Source organism: Drosophila willistoni, unplaced genomic scaffold (genome assembly GCF_018902025.1).
Source record: "Drosophila willistoni isolate 14030-0811.24 unplaced genomic scaffold, UCI_dwil_1.1 Seg535, whole genome shotgun sequence".
In the NCBI taxonomy this organism is placed as follows: Eukaryota; Metazoa; Arthropoda; class Insecta; order Diptera; family Drosophilidae; genus Drosophila; species Drosophila willistoni.
In genome coordinates this window covers 367130-389099 of record NW_025814462.1, presented here as the reverse complement: position 1 = coordinate 389099, position 21970 = coordinate 367130, and the positions used below count along the sequence as shown (strand labels likewise).

The window sequence follows — 21970 nt, the reverse complement described above, 5'->3', positions numbered from 1 at the left end:
TTTCCATCTTTGAAGTTTCATATTTGGTTCTTTTATATTGTTGAGCGATACTAAAGGCTTATGGTCGCTTAGAATCTCGAACTTTCTACCGAAAAGGTATGGCCTAAAATATTTGGTTGCCCATACAATAGATAGTAATTCCTTTTCTATTTCTGAATAATTAAGTTCGTGTTCGTTAAGTGTTCTACTACCATAAGAAATAGGTCTATAGTCCTGTGAGAGGAACGCACCTAAAGCTATGTTGCTAGCATCTGTGGTTAGGAAAAATGGTTTTTTGAATCGGGATATGCGAGTATAGGATCATTCAGATAGATATTTTAATTTTTCAAAGGATGAAATATAATTTGGGTCGTTTATATTTATTTTAGCTCCTTTCTTTAATCCTAGAGTTAAATGTTTTGCAATATGTGCAAAGTTCAGTATAAATTTCCTGAAGAATCCGCATAATCCTAAGAATGATTTAATTTCTTTTGGGGTTTTGGGTATCGGAAATTTTTGAATTGCTTTGACTTTATCTGGGTTAGGTTTTATACCTTCTGTTGTTATTATATGATCAAGGAATGCTGTTTCGTTTTTCATAAATTCGCATTTGTCGAGTTGGAGCTTAAGATTAGCTTCTCTTAGTTTGTTAAACACCTTTCTGAGTGATAGTATGTGATCCTCCAATGAAGTGGAGTACACAATGATGTCATCCAGTTAAACAAGGCAATCCTTATAAATAAGGTCTTCCAAAAGATTATTCATGCATCTTTGGAATGTTGCCGGGGCATTTTTAAGACCAAATGGCATACGTGTGTATTCGTAATGGCCATGTTTAGTTGAGAAAGCTGTTTTTGCAATAGATTCAGGATCCATTTGAATTTGATGAAATCCCTTAGCTAAATCAATGGTGGTATTGTCGAGATTGTTCCCAGTTTGTCGAGAATTTCGTCCATGACTGGAATTGGAAATTTGTCATCTATTGTGACTTCATTTAGATTTCGATAGTCAATGACTAATCTGAATTTTTGTTTCTTGGAAGCATCTCCTTTTTTTGGAACGATCCAAATGGGTGAACAGTAGGGGGAATTCGATTTTCGAATGATACCCTGTTCAATCATTTCATTTATTTGTTGTTGACTTCCATATCAAATATTTGGGGATATTTGTATGGTCGTTTATAGATTGGGTCCTCATGTTTTGTATGAATAGAGTGCTTTATTGTACTCGTGAAAGTCAAATTTTCACCTTCGCGGTACTGAATGTCACTGAATTCGTACAAGACCCTTTTTAGTTTTTGAGTTTCTTCGTTGTTTCTTCGTAATTGCTTTCTATTATTTCGTTTTCAATCGCAAAATTTGTTTCCGGGTCCCTTTCTGTGGGTGGGTCCAAAACTTCTATGTTTTGTTCTTCTTCTATTTCTTCAACATCTCTAAAATAAAATGTATAGTTTCCTAATTTTGCGTATTCTTCTTCATAATTTATTTGTGCTTTGCAGGCTTTAAGGAAAGTTCTGCCTATCAACAAGTCGTATTTATTTGAAAATTTATGGATATAAAATTTTTGTTCTGTCGGACAAAGTTTGCTGGGTGCAAGGCTCCTTCAATCATGTGAATTTTGGAATCTCCTAAATAGGTTTTGAAATTAAAAAAGTTTTCGGACATTATATTAATTGAAGAGCCTGAGTCGACTACACATCTCAAAGGTTTATTGTTCATCATTATTCTGATGAAGGACTTGTCTCTATCTCTTCTTCCGATTGATCCGAGGCATTCTGATGAAAATTTTCGGATGTGTCCATTTTGCTAATTCCACTATTACTTTCTCTTTGCCTTTTTGTAGGCTGTTTTGCTACATTATTCTTTGAATAGTTGTTTTGCTGTTAACTATTCATTGGATTTTGAGCCCTGTCAATATTTAATTTTTGTTTAAATTCTTGGAATAGTTTTTGGTTTTGTGTTGTATTGATTGTTTTGTTTGAGACAGAGGTACAAATGTACTATTGGGTACAAAAGATTTTCCACCTTTTTGATTCTGATTTTGGCTTTGATTTGATTTTCTTATTTCTGTTATACTATTCTCGTATAACCCTTCTCTTTGAGCTACTTGCTTCAATTTGCTGACTGTGGTTATATCGTATCTACCTAACGTCATAAATAATCTATCGGGTAATTTTTTGTTTATTACGTCTTTTATAGTGTTATTTAACGCGTTTGTATAAAGAACGGCGTTATTTGCATCGTTTTCTAGACTTAATTTGTTTGTGATAATATAGGACTTATCTTCTAATTCTGTTACAAACTTACGAAGATTTCCTGCATAGTTGGTGTTGTAGAGGCGTCGAAGAAGTTCCTCACAGGGGGTCTGCGTCTTTAATTCATTGATGAGGAGAGTCCTTAGTTCCGGCCAGGTGTTGGCTTGTCCAATTTGTGAGAGCCGTTGTGCTTCTCCAGTGAGCTGCATCTCGATTGCACTGAACAATATGTTATGTTGCCTTATATCATGGGTTGGATATAGGTGCATAATAAAATCTATCCTCCTTATGAATGACGTCAGATTCTCTGGAGCTCCCTCATTTGCCACCTGTCTTAACGAAGACAGTGCTTGATTGAGGTGGGCTTCGGTGAGTTCTACAGCCATTTTATTTCTTCTTTTTTTTTGTTTTAGTGGTGTTTTTTTTTTTTTTTTTTTTTTTTGATTTTCTGGGTTTTAGTGATGTTTTGTTTTGTTTTTTTTTTCCGGGTTTTAGTGATGTTTTGTTGATCTTCTGGGTTTTTTGTGGTGTTTTGTTTTGTTAATTTTCTGGGTTTTGGTTATGTTTTATTTTGGATTTTGGTTTTTTGTTCGCACACAAGTTGGCGTTTTTGTTCCTCAATTGGATTTAATGGTTGTAACACACAGTTAATATTTTCGCGCACAGTTGGCGTAAATATTTTTTTTTTGGTTGCAACACACAGTTGATATTTCCGCGCACAGATGGCAGAAAATATTTTTCACTATTGTAGACTTTTGAGCACTACCCGTAAGTTCTTGATGTCGGATCGGAATTTTGTAGTGATTATTAACTAATTCTATGTAACGCATGGATAACAATTCTACGCGTCGCACGGATAGAATAACAGTTCACTATAATCACTATATTCACCAATTCTATGTAACACACGGATAACAATTCTATATGTAACACGGATGGAATAACTTTTTTCCAATCCTACCGACTGCGCCAATTAAATATCCAATTTTCCCAATAAGAAAAAAAAAAGATATGTTTTGTGAGTTAAAAGCAACGTACTTTATTATTTGAATGAAAACTTAGAACTGGTTACAAAAATGTCTTATGGTTATATTTATAAGCTAAATTTGGGAGCCCTTTGGTGGCCTGATTGATATTTCGATGATTTGATTGGTCCGATTTTAATTGCTGAGTTAGCGTTCTCACGCTTTTGGTTGTTAGGGGGACAATTATTATTTCAAGTGTTTAATTGTTTATGTTAATTTTATGGATTAGCGTTCATACGCTTTGGTTTTGAGGGGGACAATTGTTTATAAAAACGGATGTTTACTTTAACGTTATGAATTTTAGGGGGCGAAATATTTATATGTTATTGGGTATTGGAGTAGGATATATGACTATATGTACTTATCGGCGAAGAGAGGAATTCAGGGTTTCCGGAATCGTTGATTCCGTTGTTGGATTCCATTTTTCCACTAATTTTGTGCAGCGAGTCTCGACGTGCTTTACGGTTGACTTCCAGAAGGAAAAGAGACTGGATTCTCTGAACCGCACACCGAGCCACACTCGATGACAACCTATGCTGTCATCGCACATATCTACATCTATTAAATTAATCTATTAAACAGTTCTACATCAGTCATGATATTCATTACTTAACACTGATCAATTCGCCTTAACAGTAGGCACACAATTCAAATTATTAGAAATGCCTAATTCAATCTCCGACACGGTCATCCTGACAAATTACACGTCTTCGTGTAGCAGGAGTATAAACCACCTTTACAATCTCCGACACGGTCATCCTGACAAATTACACGTCCTCGTATAGCAGGAATATAAACCACTTTTACAAGCATCATTTTCACATCTTTGTTTTAACTAACTGAACCAAAAACATTCTGTTTTATGCAGTTTGACAAATCCAGTTTAATGTTAATTCAAAATCTCTTATTTGCTATAACATATTTCGTAACTAAAAATTCTTATTTCATATTTTTTACTTGCCTATTTCAACATTTGTTTGTTCATATTTCTTTTACAATTCATTAAACATTACAATGTTTTCAATATTTTCTTATTTTATAACCTCCACATTTTCATTCTTATCAAACAACATTTTCGCTTTTAGATTTACAAACATTCTCTTTTCTTTATATTCTCATTTACGTTTCAAGAATCCACGGCAAGGTACCACCACGTAGCATCGACAACAACACTTTTTCTAAAAACATCCCTACATTCCATCCCATTTCCCCTAGTGCCTCATTCACTCGTCCATACGGTCTGTTTAAACCGTCTCTTTATCACAGTCTTTTCCAACTGTTTCCATACGGTCTGTTTCACCCGTCTCTTCATCACAGTCCTTTCCAACTGTTTCCATACGGTCTGTTTCACCCGTTTCACCACAGTCTCTTCCAACTGTGCCATTACGGTCTGTTTCACCCGTTTCACCAGATGAATCACACTCATCTCCGTCGATATCCAGCTCGCTTGGTACCTGCACCTCTGGCATTCTCCGTAAACTTCATGTGGGTCCTTATACTGTCTTTTACTTGACATGGACTTCAACGTATATCTATCGCCTTTTAATACTTCTATGACCATAAAAGGTCCACGAAACTTAGTGTCCAACTTAGTCTGTTGTTTTTGATCAGAACATAATCTCCCTTACTGAATCTGACTACTTTTGCCTTGTCTTTATCAAATCTAAGTTTGTCATAGTTTGCTGCATTGCACATATTTCTTTTAGCCTGAGATCTTTGTTCATTTAAGTCTATCGCTGTCTCATCATTATCAATGGGAACTAATCCCAATGGTCGAGCACTCTTACCGATTAATAATTCTAACGGACTCGATTTTGTAACTCGATTAACTGTACAGTTTAATGCTAATTGAACGTCCCCTATAGCATCTTGCCATGAACGCTCACTGGATTCAACGATAGTTAATAAATTTTTTTAAAGTGCTCATCACTCTTTCGACCTGTCCATTTGCCCGGCTAGCACCTGTCGCTATCAGGTGAACCTGAATTTTCTGAGAAGCACAGAATTCGACAAATTTCAATCCCGTGAAACTTCTGCCTTGATCAGCCACTAATCGAGCAGGTACACCAAAAAGCGCAATCGATGACTTTAATGTGTCAATACAACTAACTGCTTCAAGCTTATAAGTGTGGTACAAATAAACATATTTTGTAAAACCATCGATTTGAACAATGACATACTCTTAACGCGAGTGTTTCTAACTCATAAGACGTGTATTTCGATTCACACACACTAGTAGTTTTACTGAAATATTCATCCACATACGGTTTATTTTCAATTCGAAGCAAAAGTATGGCTCCATAGCCAATGGCACTTGCATCTGTATGCAGTTCTATGGGGTATTTAGGATAGAATATTACCAAGACTGGTTTGCTTGTAAGGATAACAATAATCTGTTGACGCCACGATCATTATATCATCCATATAGACAATAACGTACGAAAATGCCAAATCGCCCACTGCTTTCTTCACTGCTCTTTGAAACACCGACGGTGCGTTCTTTAGACCAAACGGCATCGCTAAAAACTCAAATTGTCCGTCGGGAGTGACGAATGCAGTGTACTCAATGGAGTTCTCGTGTAATGGGACCTGATAATACCCGCAAGCCATGTCCAAGCAAGTAAAGTATCTTGCTCCACGCAATCTAGCTATCTGATCGGAAATTAATGGTAGAGGAAACTTATCTGAAATGGTATTTCTATTTAATTCCCTATAATCGACACAGAGTCTTACAGATCCGTTTTTCTTTTTTACTAAAAGTGCTGGACTAGCATAAGGTGAACTGCTCGGCCTTATTACATTATAATCTATTAGCTCTTGAACTTTTGACCGGAGTAATTCTCTTTCACTGGGACTGAGTCTGTAAGGGCGTCTTTGCACAGTCTTGGTGGGTTCTACTAATCGAATTGACATTACACCAGTAGTTACGCGAGTTAAAGGAGTTCCGCGAATGAATGATTTTGAATGCTTTTGTCAAGATACCGATTTATTGGATACGTTTATTGCAGCTTAAATTTGATCGAACTCATACAAATTATATATATGTATATGGTGTTCTTCCAAAGACGTCCGATCGTCGCGGCTTCTCCAACAAGACTCCCGTACTCTCCCTCTACGTACTTGCTCTGTGCTCTCTCTCTGTATGCACTCTATTTAAGCTCTCTCTCTCTCTCTGTATAGTCTTTGTCATTCTTGACATCCGGCCTCTCCTGACTCCTCTTCGTTGATTCCTATGTAGTCGTAGCCTTCTTCTTCGATGTCTAGGCCCGGAATCAAAACACACCATGGTTTCATGTGATCGCTCGATATTACATTACTGTAACGTCGTTGAGATACTGAACGATCGGGTAGGTCTTCTACAATGTAGCGATCGTTTCCTAAAACTTTCGTTACGATGTACGGTCCTTTAAACGCTGGGTCTAATTTATGAGTGTCTCCTGTAGCCATCGGTACATAGTCAATGACTACTAAATCATCTACTTCAAATCTTTGAGGTTTGGCATGCTTCAAGTCGAATCTTTTTTTCCATTTGTCCTGTTCAGCTTTTATATTTTCTGCCGCTTGATGACGATTTAGTTGTACATCCGTTTCTTCAAACTGGTCTTCCGTCATTGGTTGTATAATTCGGTTATACGATACATCTTTGGGATTAAAATTAAATACCAAATCGTTCGGAGAAAATTTTGTCGTTGAATTCACGTTTGTATTCATACACCACTGTATGTTGAACAACCGTTGATCCCAATCCTTGTTTTTATCCGTACTTGTTTTCAGCGCGTTTAGTAGTGTTTTATTCATTCTCTCAGCTTGACCGTTGGCGCGTGGTGTGCGCACTGCTGTTTTAATATGTTGTATGCCATAGTTTTGCACAAAATCTTTGAATTCCTTTGATGTAAACGAAGTACCTCTATCTGATATGATACGTAATGGTTGTCCAAAAATACCAAACATGTGCGAAAGCGCTTTAATAACTGGGATGGTCTTTGTGTTGCGTGTTGCGACTAATATGGTTAACTTGGTGAATGCGCATACTATCACCAAAATGTAAATATTTCCGCTCTTGCTTTTCGGAAATGGTCCAAAATGATCGATATTTATTGTCCGGAATGGCATCGGTATTACGTCCTGCAAGTGCATTTCTCCATCTGGTTTTCCTCCTTTTATTTTATTGATACAGCATTCGGGACATGAGTCTATATATGACTTAATAAATTTCCTCAAAAATAACGACCAATTCGTTCCATTGTCTTCTGCGCACTGTAATGACCTACATCATCGTGGTTGCTTTTAGTAATTCTCCAACGAACTGCTTGAGGAACTACTAATTTATCGCCTTTATCTGTTTTCTTAGTAACCTGCTTTTAGAAATGACATAATCGTTTTTTATTTGCTTCCAATCAGCACTTTTATCTTTCATTTGAAATATTTCAAAAATTTGCTTTAGCTTTGGATCTTGCTTTTGCATGGTATACACCCAGTCATCATCTATTGGGATGACTTTAAAAATGCCATCTGTTTCCATAATGCTGCTTTGTTCCTTAAGTACTGGTTGTCTGATCATTCCATCTACATGTGGTAAATCTAAGCCAGGTCGGTGCTTACATATGAAGTCGAATTCTTGGAGTCTGAGCCACCATCGCGCAATAGGCGGCTGAAGAGCGGTTGAGTTTTTAATGTTGCTACAGCGTTGCAATCCGTTATTACTGAAAATTGAGATCCAAGAAGGTATACCCGGAATCTTTCCAATGATTCGGCTATAGCTAAAACTTCCAGTGCATGGCTTGAATACCGACTTTCAGAATCCGTACAAAGTCTACTGAAGTAAAATACCGGCTTGATATCCTCGTCTTCCTGTTGAAATAGTATTGCTGAAATTCCTGTGGTGCTCGCATCCGTATGCACTTCATGATATTTCGTTGGGTCATATAGCGTTAAGACTGGTTCCGTTGTAATAGCTTCTTTTAAACGATTGAAAGCTTCATTTTGATCAGGTGTCCATATAAAGTTTTGGTTTTTCTTCAAAAGCATACTCAATGGTTGTGCTATTATGCTATAATTTGGAACAAATTTACGGAAGAATCCAGTAACCCCAAAAATTCTCCGTATTTCTATTTCATTCGTTGGCTGCGGATATTCAGCTATACATTGTGTCTTTTCTTTTCCTGGTTGAATTCCTTTACCAGTAATAATATGACCAAGAAATTTGACTTCTTTTTTCATGAACTTGCACTTAGATGGACGTAGAGTTAATCCCTCGGATTTAACCGCTTCTAAAAATTCATTTAGAATAACTTTTCCTTCGTCAATCGTTTTTGATGAAATAATAACTTCATCAACATAGCTTATTATATTTCTTTGATATTTGAGGTTTCGTATGATATCTGCGATGACTTTTTGGAATACCATTGACGCATTAATCAAACCAAAAGGCATGACATTAAACTCAAATAATCCGTCTGTTGTCATAAAGGCTGTAAATATCTTGCTCTCGTTGCTCATTTCTATTTGATAATATCCAGACGTCATATCCAGCGTTGTAAAGAAATGATTTCCTGCTAACTTTGCCAATTGCTCTTCTACGACTGGCATCGGGTAGTGTTGCTTTACTGTGACTGCGTTGAGGGCTCTGAAATCAACACATAAGCGATGTTCTCCATTGGGTTTGGGCACCAAAATCGAGGATGCTGCATGTGGTGATGTGCTTCGTTGGATTATGTTGTACTTCAGGAGTTCATCTACTACTGTTCGTAATGCCACAATTGGATTCGTGGTTGTTACTTTGATCTCCATCTTTGTTGATTTGCATCTGCCAATATTTGAAAAATCTTCGGCAAAGCATTCTGTATAAGCGTTCAATAGATCACTCACCTGTTTGCGCTGAGGATCGTCAACCTCAGCGCCGATATCAAACTCGCATTTTACCTCCGTTGGAGAATTAGTTGACTTCGTTTCGACCTTTGTCTCACCCTCTGCACACAAAATATCCCTTCCTAAGAGGACTGCATGATTAAGTTCTTTATCTTGAAATACGTAGATGCATACATCTATTCGCTTGTTATCCCAAACGATCTCCGTTAACAGGCATTCCTTTGACTCAACAATTCCTCCTCCAAAACCTCTGAAAGAATTGGTCATAACCTGTAGAACTGCGTCCTTCGGTGCCTGAGACTTTTGCATGAATGTATTGTCACTGCCTGTGTCTACAAACGCCTCATATTCATGTCCTTCAATAAGTATTTTCTTCAAGATTGGGGGACGCTTCTTATCCTTTATGCTATCAACTTTCGACACCGTTGACCGCTTAAGTCTGCAATCTTTTCCTTCATGTCCTATCTTAGAGCAAACGAACATCTTGGCTTTTTCGATTCAACCGGACACTTGGCTGCGATATGTCCAATATTATTACAATTAAAGCATTTTGGACCCTTAGCATTATTATCCTATTTGTTTATTATCCCATTTGTTTCAGTTCATCCATTTGTCTCTGCATCGTACTATTTTGCTGGTTGAAATCGTATTCGTCGGTGTTTATTTGGTCCGTTCCTAGAATTGTCGTAATTTCATCAATCTTGGCTTGTTTGTTACCATTTACATGAATATTATTTGTCTGTAAAATAATATCCAACTCCGCCACTCGTAGTGTAGATAATTTAACCAACATTTCTAAACTTTTTTTTTTTTCTAGTCAATTGTCTCTTTTACTTTTTTTTTCGAGCTTTTTAGATCTGTACCTTTCCCTCGATTGGTTTATCGATAAATGCTATCGATCATTCGATAGTTAGGTATGGACTTTTTCCGTCTTTTCTGTGATTGCCTTTCTCGTGGAGATTTCTACGTCGATGTTTGCTTCGTCCCTTATGACTTGCCGTTGTCGATGTCTTGCCTCCCCATGAAATCCGTGCAAACCTTTTTCCGTTACTTTGGGAATTTGTGACCGTCTTGCGATTAATGCCGTTGCGTCTGTTCCCGCGGTTTTTTTTCTTGTATGTATCTACCCTTGTCTTTTTACAGCTTTGGAAGTTTCGTGACCGTTTTGCTTCTTTGCCGTTTTGTCTTTCTTCCACTGTTTCGTTGACCTATAGATATCTCTTTTACTCTTTCGGGAACCGTTTTGCACTTTTGCCGTTTGTCTTTTTCCCTTGTCTCGCTGGATTCTTAAATTTATTTCATCACTTATGAAATAAATTATTCCGTCTTTTCCGAAAGCCGTGTGTCTTCCTATCCCACTTCTGATTTGTCAAGATACCGATTTATTGGATACGTTTATTGCAGCTTAAATTTGATCGAACTCATACAAATTATATATATGTATATGGTGTTCTTCCAAAGACGTCCGATCGTCGCGGCTTCTCCAACAAGACTCCCGTACTCTCCCTCGACGTTCTCGCTCTGTGCTCTCTCTCTCTGTATGCACTCTATTTAAGCTCTCTCTCTCTCTCTGTATAGTCTTTGTCATTCTTGACACTTTCTTAACACTCTTAATTGATTACTATCTTCTCCCTGTGCTTCAGTTGCTAAATTATTAAAATCATTTTAGTAACATTTTACAGAACGTTCGTTAACTGTTTTGTCTTTAATTATTTCCACACCTTCTGTTGATACTATTGCAGAGTATCCTTGTGCTAAAATTTCGCGGCCAATTACAATATTATTTTTCATATTAGTATCTTGGACTACATGAAATACTACTTCGATAAAGTTTCCATTTATCATTACATTACTTGTGATTTGAATTGACGAAACTACACTAACATTGCCAATTCCACTTAATGATATTACGTTATTTTTTCTTTTCCTAGACAGTTTGTGTGCTATGCTCTCTTTGACTAACGAGCAACGACACATAGGTTAACCCTCTTATGAACACGTGATCGTGCGACACCATCCGAACTCTTGGGGCATTGAGTAGAGATGTGTCCCGGCTCGTGACATCGATAGCATGTCACGACTTTAGCACGCACTGACGAAGCTCGCTGAGCTTCTCCAGACGTAGAAGGTTTCTGCACTCTGCATTCCGACTTCCTGTGTCCAAGCTTCCCACATGAGTAACATTTGATTGGTAATGTTTTAGCACGCTTTGCAATTGAATAATCGTCTGAAGAGCTGGACCGCTTATTGTCAAACGAAAAGACTTGTAACTCGGACTGTAAGTCTCGTCTGCTGCGAATAGTCCCTGTGTACGCAATTCGTTGTAGTCTGCTGTCATAGTTTGCTAAATGACCAAGAACAACCGATGCAGCAATTTGCTCATGATCCATGCCACGCCATTTTGTTAAAAGTGACGTCATTAGCCGACTTGCACACACGGCAAGACACTCGCCAGAATTTGGGCGACTGTTCAGCAAATTCAAAATAGGCCGGTGTCTCTGAGTTTTCGTATCTTTGCTCGAAAAGCTGTCTAAATTGTTCCCATGTGATGCCTGGGTAGCAAATCTGCGATAACCACTGCGAAGAGCTTCCTTCCAATGACTTCCCCAAGGCCAAAATTAACGCACTACCTTGCAATGGTTTTTCTTTTAGAACGAAATCCACCGTAGCACACCATTGCCGTCGGAGTTAAGTCTCGGTAGAAGAATTTCACCGTCGAGATTCACTAGGCGATGCACGAAAAGTTTTTGCTAGCTCCCAGAAGTTTCGATTTTGTTGTTCTAATAAAATGCGAAACTGCTCCTCATTTATTGTTGGTCTTGAGTTAGATCCCACTTCTGATAACGGCGAAGAGAAGAATTCAGGGTTTCCTGAATCGTTGATTCCGTTGTTGGATTCCATTTTTTCACTAATTTTGTGCAGCGAGTCTCGACGTGCTTATGCATATGCTGTCATCGTAAATTTCTAGTTTTAAACAGTTCTACATCAGTCAAGATATTCATTACTTAACACTGATCAATTCGCCTTAACAGTAGGCACACAATTCAAATTATTAGAAATGCCTAATTCAATCTCCGGCACGGTCATCCTGACAAATTACACGTCCTCGTGTAGCAGGAGTATAAACCACCTTTACAATCTCCGACACGGTCATCCTGACAAATTACACGTCCTCGTGTAGTAGGAATATAAACCACGTTTACAAAACATCATTTTCACATCTTTGTTTTAACTAACTGAACCAAAAACAGTATCTATCGCCTTCTAATACTTCTATGACCATAAAAGGTCCACGAAACTTAGGGTCCAACTTAGTCTGTTGGCTCTCACTATTTTTGATCAGAACATAATCTCCCTTACTGAATCTGACTACTTGTGCCTTGTCTTTATCAAATCTAAGTTTGTCATAGCTTGCTGCATTGTCCATATTTCTTGTAGCCTGAGATCTTTGTTCATTTAAGTCTATCGCTGTCTCATCATCATCAATGGGAACTAATCATAATGGTCGAGCACTCTTACCGATTAATAATTCTAACGGACTCGATTTTGTAACTCGATTAACTGTACAGTTTAATGCTAATTGAACGTCCCCTATAGCTTCTTGCCATGAACGCTCACTGGATTCAACGAAATCGAATGCAGTTCCACTTGGACTTTTCCGGACGCTGATTTTGTCACCCTACAAGTGATGCAATTCTCTACAAACTTTCGAACGTACTTCGCCATTCCCGTAAACCAGTAATGCTCGTACACTTTATCTAGGGTCGTTTCCCAACCTAAGTGTAAGATCGATTCATGTACTTGGTTTATTACAGACCATCTAAAGGTTCTAGAAATGACTGGCAAACAACGAGTCCTACAATTTCTTTGAATTTTTCTGTAAAGCACATTAGCTCTCATTTCATAAGTTGCAGCTAAATCTTTAGAAAGTTCACACTCATTCAACTTGTTAATTGTTTGCAAAATATCCTGATCACGTTGTTGTTCAGCTTGAATCCAATTTTCAGAAATTTCCATCAACTGTACATGTTTTTCTAAAACTTTATTTTGATTCTCTTTTTTCTTATCATGCAAAGGATTCCTTGACAGAAAATCTACATGGGAAATATGAAATATTCAACCACATACGGTTTATTTTCAATTCGATGCAAAAGTATGGCTCCATAGCCAATGGCACTTGCATCTGTATGCTGTTCTATGGTGTATTTAGGATCGAATATTACCAAGACTGGTTTGCTTGTAAGGATATCAATAATCTGTTTGCGAACCTTCTCATTTTCATTCGTCCAATCAAAATTAATTTTAATAGATGTAAGAGAGTAAAGATATATATAAATTGCCTCAATAGATACTGAACAGAATTCCTCAAAAATGAGAATTTTTCTACATTAAATGAAAAGCCTGCCTTAGTCAAAGTATTCAAGACGATCTCTAATCTTTCAATAGCTTCTTCCTTAGTTGACGCCATCCATATAGACAATAACGTACGAAAATGCCATCGCCCACTGCTTTCATCACTGCTCTTTGAAAAACCGACGGTGCGTTCTTTAGACCAAACGGCATCGCTAATAACTCAAATTGTCCGTCGGGAGTGACGAATGCAGTGTACTCAATGGAATTCTGGAGCAAGAGTCTTACAGATCCGTTTTTCTTTTTTACTAAAAGTGCTGGACTAGCATAAGTTGAACTGCTCGGCCTTATTACATTATAATCTATTAGCTCTTGAACTTTTGACCGGAGTAATTCTCTTTCACTGGGACTGAGTCTGTAAGGGCGTCTTTGCACAGTCTTGGTGGGTTCTACTAATCGAATTGACATTACACCAGTAGTTACGCGAGTTAAAGAAGTTCCGCGAATGAATGATTTTGAATGCTTTCTTAACAATCTTAACAATTGATTTTTATCTTCTCCCTGTGCTTCAGTTGCTAAATTATTAAAATCATTTTCTTAACTTTTTACAGAACATTCGTTAACTGTTTTGTCTTTAATTATTTCCACACCTTCTGATGATACTATAGCAGAGTATCCTTGTGCTAAAATTTCGCGGCCAATTACAATATTATTTTTCATAATTTTATCTTCGAGTACATGAAATCAGGGATTAAAAATGCTATGCTACGTCGGAGTTTTTTTTTTTGCTCCCGCTACTGCTCTGATTTCGAAGGGCTACGTAGCATAGCAGAGAGCACAAACGGAAAACGACTGCTCTTCTGCTCTGCTCCGTAGCATACATCGTCGGAGCACAGAGCAATAGCAAGAGCAAAAAATTTTCGATACGCTATTTGTAGTTGTAGCAATAGCACAAGCATTAAAAGCGAGATGAGAGCGGAGCAAACAAAATAAATTTTTGTGCTACTGCTACGGAGCATTTCCTTTTCTGTTGCTCTCGTAGCAATTTCGTAGTCGCTCTCGTAGCAACTTCGTAGTCGCAGCAAATCTGCGATAACCACTGCGAAGAGCTTCCTTCCAATGACTTCGTCAAGGCCAAAATTAACGCACTAGTTTGCAATGGTTTTTCTTTTAGAACGAAGTCCACCGTAGAACACCATTGCCGTCGGAGTTAAGTCTCGGTAGAACAATTTCACCGTCGAGATTCACTAGGCGATGCACGAAAAGTTTTTGCTAGCTCCCAGAAGTTTCGATTTTGTTGTTCTAATAAAATGCGAAACTGCTCCTCATTTATTGTTGGTCTTGAGTTAGATCCCACTTCTGATAACGGCGAAGAGAAGAATTCAGGGTTTCCTGAATCGTTGATTCCGTTGTTGGATTCCATTTTTTCACTAATTTTGTGCAGCGATGATTTTGTGATGCTATGCTACGTCGGAGTTTTTTTTTTTGCTCCCGCTACTGCTCTGATTTCGAAGGGCTACGTAGCATAGCAGAGAGCACAAACGGAAAACGATTGTTCTTCTGCTCTGCTCCGTAGCATACATCGTCGGAGCACAGAGCAATAGCAAGATCAAAAAATTTTCGATACGCTATTTGTAGTTGTAGCAATAGCACAAGCATTAAAAGCGAGATGAGAGCGGAGCAAACAAAATAAATTTTTGTGCTACTGCTACGGAGCATTTCCTTTTCTGTTGCTCTCGTAGCAATTTCGTAGTCGCTCTCGTAGCAACTTCGTAGTCGCTCTCATAGTAGATCTGTACTAGAGGTGGGCATGGGCCGAATGTTACATCCAACCCAACTCAGCCCATGGGCTTAAAATTTCACCCACACCCGAAAGCTAAAATAAATTTGTACATTCAGAGGAAACTGTAATTCCACAAACTAGGAGCACAACAGGGATAAATCCAACATGCAAGTTAACATGGACGAGAGGGTATAGCGGATGCATCTGCAATATTAGCAGTGGCCACGATCGCTGGGTAACATGAGTCAGCCAATGCTTTTGATCCGTGTTTAGTTTAAAAGTTTCTAAAGTATTTCACTACTTTTGCACAAATGAATATATGAAGACGTGGATATAGGGACAGGGTGAGGCGTGGCTGCCTTTCTCCCAATGCTTATGGTTCTTGGATTTGGTTCTGAATGTCCAAATTTATTTTAGCTTTCGCGTGTGGGTGAAATTTTAAACCCATGGGCTGAGTTGGGTTGGATGTAACATTCGGCCCATGTCCACCTCTAGTACAGATGTACTATGAGAGCGACTACGAAGTTGCTACGAGAGCGACTACGAAATTGCTACGAGAGCAACAGAAAAGGAAATGCTCCGTAGCAGTAGCACAAAAATTTATTTTGTTTGCTCCGCTCTCATCTCGTTTTTAATGCTTGTGCTATTGCTACAACTACAAATAGCGTATCGAAAATTTTTTGCTCTTGCTATTGCTCTGTGCTCCGACGATGTATGCTACGGAGCAGAGCAGAAGAGCAATCGTTTTCCGTTTGTGCTCTCTGCTATGCTACGTAGCCCTTCGAAATCAGAGCAGTAGCATGAGCAGAGCAATATTTTTATTGAAATTGCTGCTATGTAGCAGCAAATGCAAACGCTGCATGAAATACTACTTCGATACAATTTCCATTTATCATTACATTACTTGTGATTTGAATTGACGAAACTACACTAACATTACCAATTCCACTTAATGATATTACGTTATTTGTTCTTTTCCTAGACAGTTTGTGTGCTATGCTCTCTTTGACTAACGAGCATTCTGCGCCTGAATCAAATATAATCGGAAAATTCTCACCTCGGTGCAACATAATTGCTTTTGGTTCATCAACGACACATAGGTTAACCCTCTTATGAACACATGATCGTGCGACACCATCCGAACTCTTGGGGCATTGAGTAGAGATGTGTCCCGGCTCGTGACATCGATAGCATGTCACGACTTTAGCACGCACTGACGAAGCTCGCTGATCTTCTCCAGATGTAGAAGGTTTCTGCCCTCTGCATTCCGACTTCCTGTGTCCAAGCTTCCCACATGAGTAACATTTGATTGGCAACGTTTTAGCACGCTTTGCAATTGAATAATCGTCTGAAGAGCTGGACCGCTTATTGTCAAACGAAAAGACTTGTAACTCGGACCGTAAGTCTCGTCTGCTGCGAATAGTCAGTGTGTACGCAATTCGTTGTAGTCTGCTGTCATAGTTTGCCAAATGAAGAACAACCGATGCAGCAATTTGCTCATGATCCATGCCACGCCATTTTGTAAAAAGTGACGTCATTAGCCGACTCCCACACACGGCAAGACACTCGCCAGAACCAATCCACCGTAGCACACCATTGCGTGGAGTTGGCTCCAGCAGCGTCGGAGTTAAATTTCGGTAGAACAATTTCACCATCTTGTCGAGATTCACTAGGCGATGCACGAAAAGTTTTTGCTAGCTCCCAGAAGTTTCGATTTTGTTGTTCTAATAAAATGCGAAACTGCTCCTCATTTATTGTTGGTCTTGAGTTAGATCCCACTTCTGATAACGGCGAAGAGAAGAATTCAGGGTTTCCTGAATCGTTGATTCCGTTGTTGGATTCCATTTTTTCACTAATTTTGTGCAGCGAGTCTCGACGTGCTTATGCATATGCTGTCATCGTAAATGTCTAGTGTTAAACAGTTCTACATCAGTCAAGATATTCATTACTTAACACTGATCAATTCGCCTTACAGTAGGCACACAATTCAAATTATTAGAAATGCCTAATTCAATCTCCGGCACGGTCATCCTGACAAATTACACGTCCTCGTGTAGCAGGAGTATAAACCACCTTTACAATCTCCGACACGGTCATCCTGACAAATTACACGTCCTCGTGTAGTAGGAATATAAACCACGTTTACAAAACATCATTTTCACATCTTTGTTTTAACTAACTGAACCAAAAACATTCTGTTTTATGCAGTTTGACAAATCCAGTTTAATGTTAATTCAAAATCTTACTTGCTATAACATATTTCGTAACTAAAAATTCTTATATCATATTTTTCTACTTGCCTATTTCAACATTTGTTTGTTCATATTTCTTTTAGAATTCATAAACTATACAATGTTTTCAATATTTTCTTATTTTATAACCTCCAGATTTTCATTCTAATCAAACAACATTTTCGCTTTTAGTTTTACAAACATTCTCTTTTCTTTATGTTCTCATTTACGTTTCAAGAATCCACGGCAAGGTACCACCACGTAGCGTCGACAACAACACTCTTTCTAAAAACATCATTCTCCTAGTGCCTCATTCGGTCTGTTTCACCCGTCTCTTTATCACAGTCTTTTCCAAATGTTTCCATACGGTCTGTTTCACCCGTGTCTTCATCACAGTCCTTTCCAACTGTTCCATACGGTCTGTTTCACCCGTCTCTTCATCACAGTCCTTTCCAACTGTTTCCATACGGTCTGTTTCACCCGTTTCACCACAGTCTCTTCGAACTGTGCCATTACGGTCTGTTTCACCCGTTTCAACACAGTCTCTTCCAACTGTGCCATTACGGTCTGTTTCACCCGTTTCACCAGATGAATCATACTCATCTCCGTCGATATCCAGCTCGCTTGATACCTGCACCTCTGGCATTCTCCGTAATCTATCATGTGGGTACTTATACTGTTTTTTACTTGACATGGACTTCAACGTATATCTATCGCCTTCTAATACTTCTATGACCATAAAAGGTCCACGAAACTTAGGGTCCAACTTAGTCTGTTGGCTCTCACTATTTTTGATAGAACATAATCTCCCTTACTGAATCTGACTACTTGTGCCTTGTCTTTATCAAATTAAGTTTGTCATAGCTTGCTGCATTGTCCATATTTCTTGTAGCCTGAGATCTTTGTTCATTTAAGTCTATCGCTGTCTCATCATCATCAATGGGAACTAATCATAATGGTCGAGCACTCTTACCGATTAATAATTCTAACGGACTCGATTTTGTAACTCGATTAACTGTACAGTTTAATGCTAATTGAACGTCCCCTATAGCTTCTTGCCATGAACGCTCACTGGATTCAACGAAATCGAATGCAGTTCCACTTGGACTTTTCCGGACGCTGATTTTGTCACCCTACAAGTGATGCAATTCTCTACAAACTTTCGAACGTACTTCGCCATTCCCGTAAACCAGTAATGCTCGTACACTTTATCTAGGGTCGTTTCCCAACCTAAGTGTAAGATCGATTCATGTACTTGGTTTATTACAGACCATCTAAAGGTTCTAGAAATGACTGGCAAACAACGAGTCCTACAATTTCTTTGAATTTTTCTGTAAAGCACATTAGCTCTCATTTCATAAGTTGCTGCTAAATCTTTAGAAAGTTCACACTCATTCAACTTGTTAATTGTTTGCAAAATATCCTGATCACGTTGTTGTTCAGCTTGAATCCAATTTTCAGAAATTTCCATCAACTGTACATGTTTTTCTAAAACTTTATTTTGATTCTCTTTTTTCTTATCATGCAAAGGATTCCTTGACAGAAAATCTACATGGGAAATATGAAATATTCAACCACATACGGTTTATTTTCAATTCGATGCAAAAGTATGGCTCCATAGCCAATGGCACTTGCATCTGTATGCTGTTCTATGGTGTATTTAGGATCGAATATTACCAAGACTGGTTTGCTTGTAAGGATATCAATAATCTGTTTGCGAACCTTCTCATTTTCATTCGTCCAATCAAAATTAATTTTAATAGATGTAAGAGAGTAAAGATATATATAAATTGCCTCAATAGATACTGAACAGAATTCCTCAAAAATGAGAATTTTTCTACATTAAATGAAAAGCCTGCCTTAGTCAAAGTATTCAAGACGATCTCTAATCTTTCAATAGCTTCTTCCTTAGTTGACGCCATCCATATAGACAATAACGTACGAAAATGCCATCGCCCACTGCTTTCATCACTGCTCTTTGAAAAACCGACGGTGCGTTCTTTAGACCAAACGGCATCGCTAATAACTCAAATTGTCCGTCGGGAGTGACGAATGCAGTGTACTCAATGGAGTTCTCGTGTAATGGGACCTGATAATACCCGCAAGCCATGCCAAGCAAGTAAAGTATCTTGCTCCACGCAATCTTGCTATCTGATCTGAAATTAAAGGTAGAGGAAACTTATTTACAATGTTATTTCTATGTAATTCCCTATAATGGACACAGAGTCTTACAGATCCGTTTTTCTTTTTTACTAAAAGTGCTGGACTAGCTCGGCCTTATTACATTATAATCTATTAGCTCTTGAACTTTTGACCGGAGTAATTCTCTTTCACTGGGACTGAGTCTGTAAGGGCGTCTTTGCACAGTCTTGGTGGGTTCTACTAATCGAATTGACATTACACCAGTAGTTACGCGAGTTAAAGAAGTTCCGCGAATGAATGATTTTGAATGCTTTCTTAACAATCTTAACAATTGATTTTTATCTTCTCCCTGTGCTTCAGTTGCTAAATTATTAAAATCATTTTCGTAACTTTTTACAGAACATTCGTTAACTGTTTTGTCTTTAATTATTTCCACACCTTCTGATGATACTATAGCAGAGTGTCCTTGTGCTAAAATTTCGCGGCCAATTACAATATTATTTTTCATATTATTATCTTCGAGTACATGAAATACTACTTCGATACAATTTCCATTTATCATTACATTACTTGTGATTTGAATTGACGAAACTACACTAACATTACCAATTCCACTTAATGATATTACGTTATTTGTTCTTTTCCTAGACAGTTTGTGTGCTATGCTCTCTTTGACTAACGAGCATTCTGCGCCTGAATCAAATATAATCGGAAAATTCTCACCTCGGTGAAACATAATTGCTTTTGGTTCTTCAACGACACATAGGTTAACCCTCTTATGAACACGTGATCGTGCGACACCATCCGAACTCTTGGGGCATTGAGTAGAGATGTGTCCCGGCTCGTGACATCGATAGCATGTCACGACTTTAGCACGCACTGACGAAGCTCGCTGATCTTCTCCAGATGTAGAAGGTTTCTGCCCTCAGCATTCCGACTTCCTGTGTCCAAGCTTCCCACATGAGTAACATTTGATTGGCAACGTTTTAGCACGCTTTGCAATTGAATAATCGTCTGAAGAGCTGGACCGCTTATTGTCAAACGAAAAGACTTGTAACTCGGACCGTAAGTCTCGTCTGCTGCGAATAGTCAGTGTGTACGCAATTCGTTGTAGTCTGCTGTCATAGTTTGCCAAATGACCAAGAACAACCGATGTAGCAATTTGCTCATGATCCATGCCACGCCATTTTGTTAAAAGTGACGTATTTAGACATTCGCGAGAGCCAAGCCACCGTAGCACACCATTGCGTGGAGTTGGCTCCAGCAGCGTCGGAGTTAAATTTCGGTAGAACAATTTCACCATCTTGTCGAGATTCACTAGGCGATGCACGAAAAGTTTTTGCTATCTCCCAAAAGTTTCGATTTTGTTGTTCTAATAAATTGCGAAACTGCTCCTCATTTATTGTTGGTCTTGAGTTAGACTCCACTTCTGATATCGGCGAAGAGAGGAATTCAGGGTTTCCTGAATCGTTGATTCCATTTTTCCACTAATTTTGTGCAGCGAGTCTCAACGTGCTGTATGGTTGACTTCCAGAAGGAAAAGAGACTGAATTCTCTCTCACATATCTAGTGTTAAACCGTTCTACATCAGTCATTATTTTCATTACTTAACACTGATCAATTCGCCTTAACAGTAGGCACACAATTCAAATTATTAGAAATGCCTAATTCAATCTCCGACACGGTCATCCTGACAAATTACATGTCCTCGTGAAGCAGGAGTATAAACCACCTTTATAATCTCCGACATACTGTAATGTAATATAAAAAATATATATTTCGTATAATGAATGATAACTTTTTACTTTTGTAACATTTTATGGAATATATTTTAAAATGTGTACTTAATTTTGATGAAGAGTTCTATTCCTATTTCGTGTTAAAATTTTACTTAATTTTGATATATAATGATTAAAGTTGGAACTTTTGTAACTATTAGTGTATTATGTTCTTAAATTTTTACTTAATTTAAATGTTTTTCCCAATTTTTGCCAAAAGGAACAATAAGGATTTTAACAATGTTTAGATTAGAGGGATGAATGTAAGCTAAAATTTTTAGTTAATTTTGATGTACTTTTTTATATGTATATGTATACTCGTATTTCTAGGTAACTAGATTGACTTGCTATGATATGAGAAACTTTGAAAATTAATTGAAAATTTTTACCGCCTTCTAAGACCCTTGAAAACAGGTCATTACATGGCATGGCATGACACTTGTTGGCATGCAGTTTGTCTCTCTTTCCGCACCCATCCCACCATGACTCGAATCCGCTCCCATTTCAAGTACCTCCTCCCCCCACCAATACTCAGACAGTTTGACATTTACTACGGCAAA

At 38.1% G+C, this 21970-nt stretch overlaps 3 long non-coding RNA genes across 6 annotated transcripts; all 3 read right to left on the bottom strand.

Annotated features, from left to right (window-relative positions):
- Positions 1-13149: 13149 nt before the first annotated feature.
- On the bottom strand, positions 13150-13737 carry LOC124461589. Its single transcript, XR_006955146.1, has 2 exons — positions 13395-13737; positions 13150-13321 (listed from the first exon to the last, which is right to left on the bottom strand). It is a non-coding gene; the product is annotated as an uncharacterized LOC124461589 (long non-coding RNA).
- Positions 13738-18967: 5230 nt separating this feature from the next.
- LOC124461588 lies at positions 18968-19597 on the bottom strand. Its single transcript, XR_006955145.1, has 2 exons — positions 19213-19597; positions 18968-19139 (listed from the first exon to the last, which is right to left on the bottom strand). It is a non-coding gene; the product is annotated as an uncharacterized LOC124461588 (long non-coding RNA).
- A 4-nt stretch (positions 19598-19601) lies between these two features.
- LOC124461587 lies at positions 19602-21729 on the bottom strand. 4 transcript variants are annotated; one of them, XR_006955141.1, is made up of 3 exons: positions 21477-21729; positions 19723-21383; positions 19602-19646 (listed from the first exon to the last, which is right to left on the bottom strand). It is a non-coding gene; the product is annotated as an uncharacterized LOC124461587 (long non-coding RNA). The 4 variants fall into 4 exon arrangements; XR_006955143.1 differs by having other exon boundaries at positions 21596-21729; XR_006955144.1 differs by having other exon boundaries at positions 20356-21383; positions 21477-21727.
- Between the last annotated feature and the right edge of the window lie 241 nt (positions 21730-21970).